This window comes from Papio anubis, chromosome X (genome assembly GCF_008728515.1).
Source record: "Papio anubis isolate 15944 chromosome X, Panubis1.0, whole genome shotgun sequence".
Lineage (NCBI taxonomy): Eukaryota > Metazoa > Chordata > Mammalia > Primates > Cercopithecidae > Papio > Papio anubis.
In genome coordinates, this window is record NC_044996.1 from 105935488 (window position 1) to 105953760 (window position 18273).

An 18273-nucleotide genomic window follows, 5' to 3' on the forward strand; every position below is an offset into this window, starting at 1 on the left:
TGTGTGTGTGTTGGGGTGGGGTAGGGGTGAGCTCTGTATGCTTGAGCAGACTTCGGAGCTTTTCATCTTGAAACTGCAATTTTCTCAAATTTGGCTAGAGATAAAAAGTAATAGACATTTCTGTTAAAATGCAATATATGTTGTCTTTGATTGGGTTCCCTGGAAATAGACTTTGAGATGGAGATATGTATGCTGAAGGATCTTTTTTATTAAACAGCTTTATTGAAATATGATTTACATACTACAGAATTTATCTGTTTTAACATACGGCTCAAAGATTTTTCGTAAATTTACTGAGTCATGCGACCATCACTACAATCCAACTTTAGAACATTTCCATTGCTCCAAGAAGATCCCTCATGCCCATTAGCAGTCACTACCCATTTTCAACCCCAGCTCTACACAAACATTAATCTACTTTCTGTCTCTACACACTTGCCTTTTCTGGGTGTTTCATGTAAATGGAATTATACTGTATGTGATCTTTGTGTCTGGATTCGTTTACTAGGCATAATGTCGTAGCATGTATTATTAGTACTTCATGCCTTTTTATAGCTGAATAATATTCCATTCTGTGAATATACCACATTTTGTTTATCCATTCATCTGTTGATGGACATTTGGATAGTTTCCACCTTTTGGCTATTGTGAATAGTACTGCTGAGAACATTCAAGTACAAGTCTTTGGGTAGATGTATGTTTTCATTCCTCATGGGTATATACTTAGCTGTGGAATTATTGGATCATATGATAAATATTTATGTTTAGCTTTTGAAGAAACTGCCAGATTGTTTTCCAAAGTAAGTGTACCGTTTTACATTCCTATCAGCAATTCCAGTTCCTCCATATCCTCACTAATGCTTGTTACTGTCTGTCTTTTTGATTCTAGCCATCCTACTGGGTGTGAAGTGGTATCTCATTGTGGTTTTAATTTACATTTCCCTGGTGACTAAATGATGTTGAGCATCTTCCCATGTACTTATTGGCCATTTGTGTATATTCTTTGATGAAATAGCTATTCAAAGTTTGTGCCCATCTTTAAAAATTGGGTTGTCTCCTCATTATTGAATTGTAAGCGTTTAAATGTATATATTTCTAGATACAAGACTTCTATCAGATACATGATTTGCAAGTATTTTCTCCCAGTTTGTGGCTTGTCTTTTCACTTTCTTAGTGATGTCTTTTGAAGTGCAAAAGTTTTAAAATTTGATATAATCCAATTTATCAGTTTTTCATTTTATGGATTGTACCTTTGGTGTCATAACTAAGAACTTTACCTAATCCAAGGTCACAAAGATTTTATCATGTTTTCTTCTAAAAGTTTTATAATTTTGCCCTTAAATTTAGGTCTATGATTCATTTTGAGCTAATTTTTGTGTATAGGGAAGGATAAGGATCTAAATCATGATTTTGCATATGGCTATCCAATAATCCCAGCATCATCTATTGAAAAAAATATCCTTTCTCATTGAAAAACATTGGCACCTTTGTTGAAAACTAATTGATCCTAAGTGTAAGAGTCTCTTTCTGGACTCCGAATTTTATTCCATTGATCTAAATGTCCACCCTTATACTAGCACCGCACTGATTTGATTACTGTAGCTTTGTAGTATGCTTTAAATCAGGAAGTATTGGTCCTCCAACTTTGTTCCTTTTTTCAAAATTATTTTGGTTATTCTGGTTCTGTTACATCTTCACAGAATATTAGGATCAGCTTGTCAATTTCTGCATGGGGGAGGTTTATTTGTAGTATCTCAGGGGACAGGAAGGCAGGCTGGGGGGCTAACCCATAAAGCAGTTGCAATTGAGGCCACAGGAGACATGGGGAACTCTGGAGTTAGGATGGCTCTTCAGGCTCTTCAGACCAAACTGAGGTGAGGTGTCAGGCATTTGTATCCCTGTATCAGCAAGGGATGGCTGGGGGCCATCTCCTGGGAGGGGAACATAAATGTGGGCAGGACAGTTTCTTGTGATCAAGGGCAATAGTGAAGGACTCAGCTGTGAGTGGTCAGCAACTGATATTCTAGCCACTGGTGCATAGATCCACTGGCACCAACATGGGACTCTGTCTCCTTGTGTTTTTGAGATCCACTTGCTTCTCAGGTGAGTTTGCCCCAATTGGGAAGATCTTCTCCAGAATTCTAAATGGTCTCATTTCCCGAGAAACTTACAAAAGCAGGGTTGTGTGGCCATAACTGATATTCACCATCCCTCTACCTCTATTGTCCATTCTATATTCCCCTTACACTCAGCTAGTACCTCTGCTGGTCTAGGCAGCTTTCCTGGTGGGGAGAACCAGACTGTCATTGCATATGGGTCTGAGCCTCTGCAGAGTATCTGCCCTTCTATGGCTATGGCTGCCATATTCATCTATTTACCATTAAAACTGGACATGGGAGCACCAAGATGAGATTGTAGCAGAGGGGACTTAGGCACTGGATTGATCAACTTTTAATCAGCCCCAAGATTCTAAGACATGATGATACTGATCCTTCTGCATGTCTGGGCCCTCTATGGTCATGCTGTCACTGAACCTTGTTGAACCAGTGACAGGGATACACTGAACCTTGCTGATCTCTCCAGCCAAGTTCTGTTCTCCCTGGTGAGACAGACTTGAGATAGGCGGTCTGGAGGTCTGGGGAACTGCAGACAACCATCCGCAACAGGAGCTGAGAATTCAGAACAATCTTCACCAGACCTCAAAGGCCGGCCCTCTGTGGTCACTCAAGTTGAAATCAAATTAAGTTAACAACCACAACCAAAACCTTATTTTATTTTTTAATTTTCAAATCAATCAGCTGGGTTTTAGTGGTTGTATGGTACAGGCAAAGTTCTATCCTAGGCCTTAGGTGAAAAAGAAAGAACTCCAAGACATAGTCTTCAGTCTTGAGGGTTATAGTTTAGAATTAGCGGTTGGCAAATTATGATCCACAACACAAATCTGACCAATAGCAGTGACACAGACCATATGGCCCATGAAGCTGAAAATATTTACAATCTGGTCCTCTACAGAATAAGTTCACCAACTTCTGGTTTAGGAGACTAGGTGTGCAATTACAGTAGTCAGACACTAACTGCTGTAACAAACAAATCAAAAATCTCAGTGGCTTAACACAATAAAGGATTCCTTCTTATTCATATCACATGAAAAGCAGGCTGGGGCTCTGCTCCATGCAGTCCTTCAGGGGCCCATTGTAGCAGAGGCTACTACACCCTTTCTCTGTTCTCCTTTATCAGGCCGGGACATCCCTCCTGCAGCTGCTGGAAATGCTAATTGCTCACAGCTGCATCATGATCTAGCTATTTGCCCTGAGTTGACAGCCACTCCACCCAGAGATGCCTGAGAAGACAGGTGGCCCTGGGGGCAGCCCGTAGGCAATGGTGCAGGGGTACAAATGCCTGGCTCTTCTGCCTCAAGTGGATGCAACTCCTTGGAGCCACTCAAGCATCAGAGCTCCCTGTGTTATCAGATGCTGCACTTCATTTCAAACTACCTGTTTGCTTAGATTCTCCCCTTGACTCATCCTGCTTCTCTCAGTCCTTGCAGCTTCTGCTAAGAACATTCTGTCATGAAATCCCTTGGGTGGAAACTCCTTCTTAAGCTCTGCTTTTAGGGGGCTTGACTGAGCACATCAGTCTCCTGTGGTGTTGTGCCTCTGCCGTCTTCACTATATGCCTTCAAGACCAACCGGGCACATCATCCAACTAGAGAGCAGAGAGGAGGGGAGGGCAGGAGAGGAGAGGAGGGAAGAGGAGAGAAGAGACGAGAGAGAGAGAACGGAGAAGACACCCTGCCTCTTGACTCCTTAATCCCTTTTGCTCACAGTTGATTGGTGAAAGCTGGTCTCTCATCAAGATAAAAATCAGCTTCAAAACTAGTTTGTGCGCCCAGGAAGAGGAAACAGTTTTGGTGAGCATCTGCCAGTCTCTGCCCCAAGGCATCTGTCTGAAACAATTCCAGAGTAAAATCTCACATCAAAATGACCCTGCAAGAGCAAGTCTCAAGGCAGGACATGATTTCTTTCTCAATGACTGGAAGAGCCATTGAGGGTCCCATTTCCTCCAGGCATTCCTTTCCATGTTGATCGTCCTAACTCTTCTTTCAGGGCAGTGACCATCATAGAATCATCTTCCCAGGACCTAGTCAATAGAGGGAACTGAATAAATGTTTGGTTAATAAAACCACTGATCATCAGGGCAGTCCAGGGTAGGGAATGGAATTTGCAGTGACCTTGGAATGGCAGAGCAGATTTGTAGACGTGTGGAAGGTGGGTAGGTGTCATCCCAAGCAGGGGGAATAATGGCAGGGGAGTGACCTGGTTTTCAAACATTGGCTCCTGAAGTTAGAAGAGCCTTCAGGGAATAAATCCGCTCTTTTATATCCCACATGTTCTTTCCCTGATGGGCCGCAGCCATATCTCCAAGGCCTCCAATAAACAGCTCCCTCTGCTCTCACCAACACAGCTGCCTTGTCTGTTAGCAACCGTATGTTCTGATAGAATTAAAGTTTATCTCCCTCCCTGTCTCCCTCCTAAGGTTGTCTTGGTGGCCTCTCTCTCCGGTGCTGTGCTCCACATTCTTAGTCTGTTTTGGTCTCCTTGCCTGCTCATTAGTTTCTGAGTCTGGCTGTTTCTTGGCTTGATAATCAGTGGCCCCCTTGGCTGGGGCCCTGCCTGGCTCTCATTAGCAGTTGCAGTCCTTGTGGAGATCACAGGGAACCTCCAAAGAAGTCATATTTGTAAGTATCTGCTGGAAAGATAACAATGGCACCTTACAGAAGTGAACAGAACACAGTAATTAAAAACACTGCCTGGTCACCAATGATGGCTTGCCCTTCGTGAAACACATTAAGACAAGATTCAAAGGAGATTCGGATTTGTGTTGACAGCCAGAGGGATAGCAAGGAGGTATGTGGGTTCTTAATGCAAACCAGGCACTTTGGGGTTAAATCTGGCATTATCTCCTTCAGGATCTTGTATTTAATTTTATTAAAACCTCTGCAAACATCATCTTATTTGTCAGAGACAACTCTCCATACCGTTCCTGATATCTGGCACTATAATTTGCATGCTGGGGACCAGCCCGCATTTGCCTAACTCTGGCAAAATGTTTCGAATGCCATTTTTGAAATTCCTGGTGAAAGAGTGCCTGCTGCCCTGGAGATGTATCTTCTGGATATTCTTAGAAACAGAACAATAAACAAGGACACTTGGAAGAAAAGGGGCGGCTTTCTCCCATTGCCAAGTGAAATACAACTTTGTTATTGAACTCTCCTGCTCTGCTTTTGGAAAAGCTGGGATTACATGTTCTTTTCTCCAGTGTATTAAAAAATAAAGGAAGACATTGGCTTCAAATTAATCTGCAGAACTTTGAACTAAAATGAGGGTTCTTTCTCAAATACCACACCAGAAAACAACACAGCAGATTGCCAAGAGCCCCAGCAGGGGAAACCAGAAGGAACATGATGATGGTGTGGAGGAGCTTTACATGGGGATGCTTTCCCATTTCTCGAGTCTGGGTCCCCCAACTGGCCCCCATCTGGCTAGCCAGAGATGGCTCATTTTCCATGATGCCTTGTGGGACCATACGTGGCGTCTCACTGTCAATATACTGCTTGGAGTGCCCGAAGAAGATTCAGACGCGAGTGCCCTCACTTGGTCTCATCCATACGCTGACCTCTGAGCTACAGGTCATGGCTAAGGACTAAGCTAAAGGCCCAACTTGGTGTAGTTTTGAACCAAGCCATCTGCCTGAAGGGGGTTTTGAGGAGAGAATGAGGGAGAAAAAAGGCTCTGTCAAGTTGCATGCTTGTGGGTTATAATGCACTTCTTACTGTTCCCACCCAGGATGAGATCTGATGGTGCAAGGCTTGTTCTGGGGCCATTTGATTGAGGATTATCCTATGGAACAACCTACAGGTAGTACTTGCTTGCCTTAAAAACCCGGGAAAATCACCATCCACCCATCTCACTTCCCCACTCTACAAAAGTAACACATCAATCAGTGAGCCTCTGTCTTTTGTTGGTTGAGGCAGTGGGCTGTGGGACTCTGGATGGCTGGTGCCAGCCTTCAAGGGCTACTTGCAGCCCTGCTGTTGGACATCTCCCTCTGGCCTTGTTCAGCTCTTTGTGAATCCCCTGCCAGCCTTTTATTTCTCCCCAACGATGCCTGTGCTCGTCAGCCTCCTCCAATGGAGTAAATATATGAGAAGACAGGAGTCAGCGGGGGTTCAGAAGGCTGGGAGAATGGAGGGGTGAGCCAACTAGCCACATAGAGAAGGCAGCTTCAGATCACATGCCTTCATTTCTTTCCTTCCAGTCTCCCTCCTCCCTGCCAGTGGCAGGGTGGCAACATTCTTAATGATAATTTTTAAAAAGTGCCAGGCCTCTGCTCATTTGCAAATCATCATGTCTAATTTGCATAACAGATCCGGGAGGCCCTAACTCCGCATATGGAAAATGGAATACAGTATAAATAAGATAAATGGATTAGGTCAGCTGACTGCATCTGTAGCCACGGCCGACCCACAGGCCCAGCGCACACGAACTACAGAGGAGGTTTGTCAATCAGGCAATTTATTCCGATCCTGGAAGTAGAGAAGCAGGATGTGCACGCACGCTCCCACACAGGCTCACTGGCAATCCCTGCTGGGAAATAGGCCATCAGGCAGTCCCTGTGCTGGGCTGCTGTGGCCTCTAAGCCCCCAGTAGAGGGGAGGGGAAGCTTCTGGAGACCACCTGCATTCAAGGCCTCCCTGTCAGAGAAAAGGTTTTGCCTGCAGACTGTGGGGGGTCAATCAAAAGCCAGTCTCCTTGAACTTGCTGACTCAGTGACCAGCAGCTGAAAGGTTGGAGTGAACAGTTGCCAGCAGGCGGGGGGGCTGGGGGCCTTTCAGGCCTCCCCATCTGTCCTTGTCCTTGGAGGCCCGACCATCCCTGGGCAGTCATCTAGGGTGTCCAGGGCTGAGCAGCAGTATCTGGGGACACAGGAAGTCTCAGATCATGCTCAGTCGGGGAGACAATTATGCTGGCAGCTGGCCACTCGCTCCTGTCCACCTCTCAGCCCCCTCATTGCCCTGCCACATGAGTCTCCATGGCTGACCCCCACCCTTTCAGGACATGGGTCATCCATCATGGCAGTGCCATCCAGGGCAGTAGCAGGTGGCTTGTCATTTTTATCAGTGCAGCTCAGGAAGCGAGGCACAGGCAAGGGGGCTGTTTCAGTGGATAAATGTGATATGACACGGGCACCTTTTGCAATTAGTTAATGGGTTGGCTATGTGGGGTAGGCTTCTTTGGCCTTCTGTCTAGGGATTAATGACCTAAGATGACAGATGGGAACCTAAAATCACTCAGGAAAAGAAAACAAGCCTGGGGTTGGGGTGGGAGGAGGGGTGAAAAGAGTGGGCCCAACTCCTGAGGGGCTGGGGCAGTGGTGGGGGGAGAAAAAAATGGCATTTGGGCAGTGAGGAGGGAGGGGGTTTGATCAAGGAAGCATCCCAGAGATGGCTTTATGAACTGGGGATTTTACAAGGAGTTGTAGACAGGTATGTTTGTGTGTATGGTGTGTATGTGATGTGTGTATGTGGTATGTGTGTGTATGGCATGTATGTGGGGTGCATATGTGGTGTGTGTAGCATGTGGAGGTATGCATGTTATGCATGTTCAGTTCTGGGTCTGGACACACAGAGGTTGGGCAGGCTCTGGCTCAGGGCTGAACTCACCAAGCCTCTCCACCAGTCTCTCTGTTTGCCCAGGGTCCCTTTTTGTCCCCATGCCTACCTGTGGTTTCTGGGACTCCCAGGCTTCTGGGGCTCAGCCTGCTGCCCTCTCTCCATGGTGGGGCACCCTCCTTCCCCTGCCCAGGTCAGGCTGCAGATGGGCCACAGTCTCTCCTCGTCCTCTTTCTCTCTCTTAGAAGGTTCACCACAGAAACTTCTGGTGTCAGGGTTTCAAGGCTGATCACTGTCAGGGCAAAGATTGATGGTAGGCAATTATTGTGTGATGGGGTATTCATGATCGGGGAAAAGATTGGGGTGGTGGTGCAGAAATAACACAAGTGGGCGCTTGGGAAACTGGCAAGTATCTCTCAAGATTCTAGCAGCAACTGGGCACTTTTGAGGCCAGGATGACACCGGATGCCCTTGAGGGAGGTATTTAAAATGTGACCTCTCCTGTGTTGTGGTGAACGATACCAGTTGCCTAGATCATGCCATCTTGTTCCAGGACAAAGGAGCCAGAATAACCTCTTGGCTATGCAGAATAGGGGATTAGATCATAACAGGGTCCCCTGTGACTTGCAGGTACTGCTCTTCTCTGAGAGGGTTGGTTTGCTGAGCTTGGACCAGCAGGACAGGCAGGTGGGTGGATCTGGAGATTTCCTAGATAGAATGGGGCCAATCTCAAACACTTGCATCCTGAGATGCACACTAGTGGAAACCAGAGAGACCCAACCTGGGCTTTATGATGTTGGCAGTAGTGGTGGGAATTTTCTGAGTAGGTCACCTGAGGCCTGGAAGCTGTATAGAGGGCTAGCTCAGAATTCCCTCTGTGAATTCTAGACTCCCCACAGCTGGGCTGCAGTGTGAAACTAACATGGCAGAGCTACACCTTGCAGGCCATACATACATTCTGGCTTGGTAGGGGCTGATCAGGCTTCATCTCCTCCCCCCCTGGAATCATGAGAAGACTGATCCCTTTTTGGACTGAGTAAGCGTCCCATTTTATGGTGATAGTTGTAAAAATCCCCATGGGGAAGATATTTTCTCCCAACCTCCATTTCAGTCAGGGTGCTTTAGGTTGTCCGTGGTGGAAAACCCCAATTCCAACTAGTTGATGCAGAACGGGCAATTTTTGTTTCATAAGACTGGGATGGCTTAGAGTCCAGGTATGACTGGATCCTGGGGCACACACAGTATTGGCAGCTCTTTTTCTTTCTCTTTCACTTTGCATTTTCCTTCTCTCTGCATTGCCTTCATTCTCTGCTGCTGCACATAGCTCTCTCCATGCAGCACAAGAAGTTGCTGCCATCGTAGCCTCCTAGTTTAGCAAATTTTTGGAAACAGCTTCTCTTTCTAGTGATATAGTATTTGCTGATTTCCCCACTACACAGATATTCCCACCATGGTCAGTTTCAGGCTACCCAAGAGCTGCACACATTTGGCTTTCATAATCCAGTGGAAGGGGGAGCTCTGGCGCCCTGCTGCTCCTGTCTGCACTCCCATTCTAGGAAATCAGTCTGATTGTCCCTCCCTGGCACTCAGGCCTATCCCTGGACCAAGCCCTGTGTCCAGGAGAATGAATTAAGCTGATTGGCCAGGACTTGACTCTTTGTTGCCCCGTGGCTGGCGTTGGGGAAGGGGTATAGGATGATGGTAGCAAGAACCAGACTAGAACTGCATGACAGTGGGTGGGCGACCCCAAGACAAGGGGTCCAAACATGGGCTCACAGGAGACCTTTTCTGCTACTGACACACCCTGGGGATTCTCATCCATTACTCTAGAGGCTGCTTAGTGAAGCTGGAGGAGAGGGGCTGCTGTTGGAATGGCGTCCTTAAAGCAGGAAGCCGAAGAAAGGGATGGGTCAGATGAGGAGCCAGGGCAAGGACAACAAGAGGAAGAGGAAAGCAGCTTGCTGGTGGGTCTCAGCCCCTGAGGAGACTGAGGATGGGGCACAGTTGCCTCAAGGGTGGCAGGGGCCCAGCAGCATTCTCTATTCATTTCCTCTCACACAAAGATGTCAGGAGAAGCCACCACGTGGCAGGGCTGCCTACAGACAGGCAATGTCATGTGACCAGGAATCGTGACCTCTTGGCCTGAGCACCGGATGTTACAGGGCCCCAAGGAGTGGTTGACTCATCTTCCCCTAGGAAATGGGCCAGGCATCCAGGTACAGCTAATCGGACTGTGTGTTTGTGCCTGTGTGTGTGCCTGTGTGCACACGCATGTGGTGTCAACAGTGGAGAAACCAGGCAGGCAGGCCCTGGAGCCTTAACAGGGATCAGGCAGAAGATGAGGCCTGGAGAAGAGGAAGGACAGGGTGAGTGTAGGGTTGGTGGGCCTGTGGCTGTCAGGTGATGGGGGCTACTGATGGCTGGCCATGGAGAGTTCTGAGTTGCCTGTGTTCTGGAAGAAGGGAAGTTGCTTTCCAGGAACCTTGTTTTACAAAGCAGTGGTTCTCAAAATATGGTCCCTAGCTGGGCGTGGTGGCATGTGACTGTAGTCCCAGCTACTCAGGAGGCTGAGGCAGGAGGATTGCTTGAGGTCAGGAGTTTGAGGCCAGCCTGGGCAATATAGCAAGACCTAATCTCTGAAAAAAAAGAAAAAATTAAAAAAAAATGATCCCCAGACTAGGAGCATCAACATCACCTGAGGGCTTGTCAGAAATGCAGATTCTCAGACCCCATATGGAATCAGCCACTCTGGGGATGGAGCCCAGGCATCTGCATTTAACAAGCCCTGCAGGGGGTTCTGGGGCACGTTGAAGTGTAAGAACCACTGTTGTAAAGGAACAACTGATGTCCAGAGTGTTTTCAGAGCAAACACCATGGTACACATGTGTGCTGGTTGTCCTCTGCCCTCCAAGATCCAGTCTCAACTCTTTTCCCACATGTTCTGTGTCCCAGAGGCTGAGCTCTGTGGACTGCCTCTCTAGGCTCCCTTGCCAGCTAAGCTTTCTTCCTTTCTTTTTTTTTTTCTTTTTTGAGATAGTGTGTTGCTCTGTCTCCCAGGCTGGAGTGCTATGGCATAATCTCGGCTCACTGCACTCTCCGCCTCCCAGGTTCAAGCAATTATCCTGCCTCAGCCTCCCAAGTAGCTGGAATTACAGGCACCTGCCACTGTGCCTGGCCAATTTTTGTATTTTTAGTAGAGATGGGGTTTCACCATGTTGGCCAGGCTGGTCTCAAAGTCTTGACCTCAGGTGATCCGCCCACCTTGGCCTCCCAAAGTGCTGGGATTAGAGGCATGAACCACTGCACCCAGCCCCCTAAGCTTTCAGTTGGGTTTGGCCAGTGGGAGCAATAACTTGGAGGTGGGAGGAGGGAGAGGTCAGGGTATTTCTTCTTTGCTCCCTCCCTGCTATAAGGGAGGCAGTGCCCATCCCTCAGTGTGGTTTCCTCTGGAGGCCTCCAAGGTCCCACCTCTCCCTGGGCTTCCATATAACATGACTCCTTCCCCTTGTCCCTAGGAGTGGTAATGGCTTCCAGCTGTTCCTAGTTTCTGGGTACTCGGCATCCCCTCCTGGTTCTTTTCACCTGTCAGCACCCCTGCATGTGTCCCCTACATTCAGGTCTGTTTATCTGAACCTCCTGGGGTGAAGACTGCTGCCTGGCAGTGCCTGACTGATACCAGGTAAAGCATAAACAGGTGCCACATGTTGATGTAGGAGCTGATGCTGTCACCAGCTGACTTCTGGAGATGACAATCCATTTCTCTGGTGCCTGTAGAAGAGAAGGAACTGTAATTGGCTGTGCTACCACTACACCCAGGGAGTGTGCTCCGTGCTGTGCTGCGTATGATTTCCTTCACTCTCTCCTCTGCTGTAGGCACCATCATTTCTAGTTTAACAGCAATGAATCCAAGGCTCCGGGTTTGACAACTGGCAGAAGCAAAGCTAGGATTTGAACTCCTGTCTTTCCGGTTCCCAAGTCTGTGTGTTTCTCATAACCCAGGGTGCTTGCGTATAAATGACAGCAAATGCCTGAAATCTTCTAATGTCAAGATTATGGCCTTACTATAGATATAAACAAAAATGGCCAGCGATATGCTGAAATGCTGCAAGGAAGATGTTTCTTCTGAATACTGGTCAAGTGATTTCTGTTGGCCTCAGCATGTGAAGGGAGGAATAGAGAGGGTTCCGGCACTAAGTCCTTCCTAGGGCCCAGGCGCTATTAGCCACTTTATCTATATTGCCCAGTGTAATCATCAAGGGTGTCCAGTGAGGTGAGATCTTCACAGATAAGAAAGTTGAGGCTCATAAAGGTTAAGTCACATGTCCAATAGCAATCCTCTTTCCTAGACCCTATCTCTTTTCTTGGCTTTATTTTTCTCTGTGATACTTACCAGCTTCCAACATATTATATCTTTTACGTGTTTATTGTCTGTCTCTCCCCACTAGAATGTAATTCCACGAAATTGGGGATTTTTGTCTATTTTTCCCCCTTAGCTGTACCCCTGGGGCTACAAGAGTGCTTGGCACATAGTAGGTGCTCAGTAAGTTGTTATTGGATGTGCCAGTGAAGGTACATTACAGAGCTGGTAGATTGCAAATCTGGATGAGTCCAGGCCCATGGGACTTGGAAGTCAAGTTTTCTACATGAGTGCCATCCTGCTTCCCCTCAAATTAATACCTAGAAATGTACACTTATTGAGCACTGACTGTGTGCCTGGCTCTGTTGCTGGTGCATTTGCATGCACATTCATGACAAGTGTTCTTTATGTGCTTCTGTAACTTAAAATTTATTTTCTAAAACATTTCAGAGTTTGATATTTTGCCTACTTAATTTTAATCTGGTTCTGCCTGCTGCACTTGTTGGGCCATGTCACCTTCCACTTCTCTGCCCCTCATAAAAAGCTGGGGTCATCAAGTCATCTAAATGAATGATTTCATTCATTATATTTAACCTACTCTCTCCTAAAGAATTCACCATTTCTTTCCAAAGCGATGCCATATTGGCTGCACAACTTTTTCCAGCAGAGAGGGCAAAGGCACAAAGGTGACAAACATGCTTCTGAACTCCAGCCTGTGACTGCAGGTCTCAGATCTCATGGGGGTCCTCGCTACCCTGCCCATATGTCATGGTGGTGGCCACTGCCCCTAAGGTACTGCTTCAGGCACAACTCAGTTATACCCAGCTCATTTTCCTTAAATATCCTTGAGAGCAGGGGTCATGTCTGTGTTATAATGCTTGACATACAGTGTGTGCTCAGTGAATGTAGGTTGAAAAACAAATTAATAATCTTATTGAATGATGACAGCAACTCCAGGCTATGTTAATCATCTCCATTTGACAGATGAGACAACTGAGGCTCAGTGCAGCAAACCAGAGAATTGTTGATTTCCTGTCACCCTCTTCAACTTCAGCCTAAAGTCTCTACATGTTTTGAGTGTCTCAGTACAGGATTTGAACAAAGCATCTCTGCAAATGCCTTCTATCACAGTTGTGGTGTTGGAGCCACCTTCAAATGTGGCTAGCCAGGAACTTTTGCTATACAAAGCTCTCAATTGAGGAACAGCTCATCGTTTGACAATTCATCTCTAGAAACGTGTGCCCTTACTCCTCCTGCCCTGATCACATGCGGGGGGGCAGATCCAGGAGTGGAAAGTTTCCACTTTTGGTCTGATTACTTTGTTGGGACATCCTGCAGGATGGGCCACCTGACACATGGCAGCACCAGCCATGAATGGTGCACTCAGCCTCTTGGGCTCATAGGTGGGCAATTTTGTCCAGTTTCCTTTTCAGACCACCTGGACAGAAGCCCAGTGAACTGGGAGTTCTGGGGCCTAAAGCTGAGTAGAGGGCTAAATTCTTGTCTCTGTCACAAAAGTATGTGTCTCCATCACAGCCTCAGTTATTTGAGGAGGAAAGAAATGTAAAATCACTAAACTGCTCTACTGAGGGCATGAAGGAGACCAAATAAATTAAAGTCAGAACACAAATATTGAGTGAATTAGGATATAACTCCCCACATTCCATTATAGAGGGCCTAACCTCAGGGTTCTCTTAAATGGCAAAGCCCTCCCCTCCAGGACACTGAAAATATCATTGATCATTTATTCATTCAACGTTTACTGAGCTCTTACCATATGAGACACTTATCTAGGTGCTGAGGATTTGGACATAAGATAACATGGAATTTGTGTCAATTAAAAAAGATCTCTGTGATGGTTAATTTTATCTGTTGACTAGGTCATGGGGTGCCTACATACTTGATCAAATATTATTCTAGGTGTTTCTGTTGAGGATGTTTTTGGATGAGATTACCATTTGAATCTGTAGAGCGAGTAAAGCAGATTGTCTTTCCTAATGTGGGTGGACCTCATCCAAATAGTTGAAGGTCCGAATAGAATAAAAAGACTGGCCTGCATGAGCAAGAGAAAATTCTATAGCAGACTGTCTTTGGGCTTCAACTGCTCTGTCATATCTTCCTGCCTGACAGCCTTCAAAGTGGAACACTGGCTGTCTCTGGGTCTCCAGCTTGCTGCCTCACCCTGCCATCCTCCATAATTGGTGAACCAATGCCTTACAATAAAATCTCTCTAGTAATAAATCTCTCTATATCTGTATCTGTATCTGTATCTGTATCTGTATCCGTATCCGTATCCGTATCTGTATCCATTGAATCTATCTTCTATTGGTCTGTTTCTCCAGAGAACTCTTATACAATATTCAACTAATATGTTCCTGCTTGTCTTTCTGTCTCTCCCTTAAGCTGTGTTGCTCTGGAAATGACTTCATGTGGCTAACATTAAGATATACGATACACCAAGACAAAATAAAATAGGAGAAAGAGTGGCCAGGCATTGTGGCTCATGCCTGTAATCCCAGCACTTTGGGAGGCCGAGGCAGGTGGATCACAAGGTCAAGAGATCGAGACCATCCTGGCCAATGTGGTGAAACCTTGTCTCTACTAAAAATACAAAAATTAGCCAGGCGTGGTGGTGCACACCTGTAGTCCCAGCTACTCGGGAGGCTGACCCAGGGGAATTGCTTGAATCCAGGAAGTGGAGGTTGCAGTGAGCCGAGATCATGCAACTGCACTCTAGCCTGCCAATAGAGCGAGACTCAGTCTCAAAAAAAAAAAAAAAAAAAAAAAAGTGAGGTTGGGGCACCTGTGAGGTTGTCCTCCCAGCATTCCTTTATGAGAACTACAGTCCCTCAAACCAACACCTACTGCAGGAACAGCCATTTTGTATGACATAGACCCTCCCCCCTCCTCACCAGGGCTACTGCCAATTGGCCTGAGGCTATAGCATCTGCCCTGATTTGGGCCAATCAGAGCTGTCCCTTGGGAGTTTTTGTTTGTTTGTTTGTTTCTTTAATTGTGAAATGGTCATTTTATTTTTAGAAGACTTTTTTTTTTTTTATACTTTAAGTTCTAGGGTACAATGTGCAGGTTTGCTACATATGTATACATGTGCCATGTTGGTGTGCTGCACCCATTAACTCGTCATTTACATTAGGTATATCTTCTAATGCTATCCCTCCCCGTTACCCCCTCCCCACAATAGGACCCACTGTGTGATATTCCCCTTCCTGTGTCCAAGTGATCTCATTGTTCAATTCCCACCTATGAGTGAGAACATGCAGTGTTTGGTTTTCTGTTCTTGCGATAGTTTGCTGAGAATGATGGTTTCCAGCTGGATCCATGTCCCTACAAAGGATGCGAACTCATCCTTTTTTATGGCTGCACAGTATTCCATGGTGTATATGTGCCACATTTTCTTAATCCAGTCTGTCAGTGATGGACATTTGGGTTGATTCCAAGTCTTTGCTATTGTGAATAGTGCCGCAATAAACATACGTGTGCATGTGTCTTTATAGCAGCATGACTTATAATCCTTTGGGTATATCCCCAGTAATGGGATGGCTGGGTCAAATGGTATTTCTAGTTCTAGATCCTTGAGGAATCGCCACACTGTTTTCTACAATGGTTGAACTAGTTTACAGTCCCACCAACAATGTAAAAGTGTTCCTATTTTTCCACATCCTCTCCAGCACCTGTTGTTTCCTGACTTTTTAATGATTGCCATTCTAACTGGTGTGAGATGGTATCTGATTGTGGTTTTGATTCGCATTTCTCTGATGACCAGTGATGATGAGCATTTTTTCATATGTCTGTTGGCTGCATAAATGTCTTCTTTTGAGAATTATCTGTTCATATCCTTTGCCCACTTTTTGATGGGGTTGTTTTTTTCTTGTAAATTTGTTTAAGTTCCTTGTAGATTCTGGATATTAGCCCTTTGTCAGATCGCTAGATTGCAAAAATTTTCTCCCATTCTGTAGGTTGCACATTGATTTTGTATCCTGAGACTTTGCTGAAGTTGCTTATCAGCTTAAGGAGATTTGGGGCTGACACAATGGGGTTTTCTAAATATACAATCATGTCATCTGCAAACAGGGACAATTTGACTTCTTCTTTTCCTAACTGAATACCTTTTATTTCTTTCTCTTGCCTGATTGCCCTAACCAGAACTTCCAATACTACGTTGAATAGGAGTGGTGAGAGAGGGCATCCCTGTCTTGTGCCAGTTTTCAAAGGGAATGCTTCCAGTTTTTGCCCATTCAGTATGATGTTGGCTGTGGGTTTGTCATAAATAGCTCTTATTATTTTGAGATATGTTCCATCAATATCGAATTTATTGAGAGTTTTTAGCATGAAGGGCTGTTGAATTTTGTCAAAGGCCTTTTCTGCATCTATTGAGATAATCATGTGGTTTTTGTCTTTGGTTCTGTTTATATGCTGGGTGATGTTTATTGATTTGCGTATGTTGAACCAGCCTTGCATCCCAGGGATGAAGCCCACTCAATCATGGTGGATAAGCTTTTTGATGTGCTGCTGGATTCGGTTTGCCAGTATTTTATTGAGGATTTTTGCATTGATGTTCATCAGGGATATTGGTCTAAAATTCTCTTGTTTTGTTGTATCTCTGTCGGGCTTTGGTATCAGGATGATATTGGCCTGATAAAACGAGCTGGGGAGGATTCCTTCTTTTTCTATTGATTGGAATAGTTTCAGAAGGAATGGTACCAACTCCTCCTTGTACCTCTGGTAGAATTCAGCTGTGAATCCGTCTGGTCCTGGACTTTTTTTGGTTGGTAGGCTATTAATTATTGCCTTAATGTCAGAGCCTGCTATTGGTCTATTCAGGGGTTCAATTTCTTCCTGGTTTAGTCTTGGGAGAGTGTAAGTGTCCAGGAAATTATCCATTTCTTCTAGGTTTTCTAGTTTATTTGCATAGAGGTGTTTATAGTATTCTCTGATGGTAGTTTGTATTTCTGTGGGGTCAGTGGTGGTATCCCCTTTATCATTTTTTATTGTGTCTATTTGATTCTTCTCTCTTTTCTTCTTTATTAGTCTTGCTAGCAGTCTATCAATTTTGTTGATCTTTTCAAAACACCAGCTCCTGGATTCATTGATTTTTTGGAGGACTTTTTGTGTCTCTATCTCCTTCAGTTCTGCTCTCATCTTAGTTATTTCTTGCCTTTTGCTAGCTTTTGAATGTGTTTGCTCTTGCTTCTCTAGTTCTTTTAATTGTGATGCTAGGGTGTCAATTTTAGATCTTTCCGGCTTTCTCTTGTGGGCATTTAGTGCTATAAATTTCCCTCTACACACTGCTTTAAATGTGTCCCAGAGATTCTGGTATGTTGTATCTTTGGTCTCATTGGCTTCAAAGAGCATCTTTATTTCTGCCTTCATTTCATTATGTACCCAGTAGTCATTCAGGAGCAGATTGTTCAGTTTCCATGTAGTTGAGCAGTTTTGATTGAGTTTCTTAGTCCTGAGTTCTAGTTTGATTGCACTGTGGTCTGAGAGACAGTTTGTTATAATTTCTGTTCTTCTACATTTCCTGAGGAGTGCTTTGCTTCCAACTATGTGGTCAATTTTGGAATAAGTGTGATGTGGTGCTGTGAACAATGTATATTCTGTTGATTTGGGGTGGAGAGTTCTGTAGATGTCTATTAGGTCTGCTTGGTGCAGAGTTGAGTTCAATTCCTGGATATCCTTGTTAACTTTCTGTCTCGTTGATCTGTCTAATGTTGACAGTGGGGGTGTTGAAGTCTCCCATTATTATTGTATGGGAATGTAAGTCTCTTTGTAAGTCTCTAAGGACTTGCTGTATGAATCTGGGTGCTCCTGTATTGGGTGCATATATATTTAGGATAGTTAGCTCTTCCTGATGAATTGATCCTTTTACCATTATGTAATGACCTTCTTTTTCTCTTTTGATCTTTGACGGTTTAAAGTCTGTTATATCAGAGACTAGGATTGCAGCTCCTGCTTTTTTTTGTTTTCCATTTGCTTGGTAGATCTTCCTCCATCCCTTTATTTTAAGCCTATGTGTGTCTCTGCGTGTGAGATGGGTCTCCTGAATACAGCAAACTGATGGGTCTTGACTCTTTATCCAGTTTGCCAGTCTGTGTCTTTTAATTGGACCATTTAGTCCATTTACATTTAAGGTTAATATTGTTATGTGGAACTTGATCCTGTCATTATGATATTAGCTGGTTATTTTGCTCATTAGTTCATGCAGTTTCTTCCTAGCATCAAT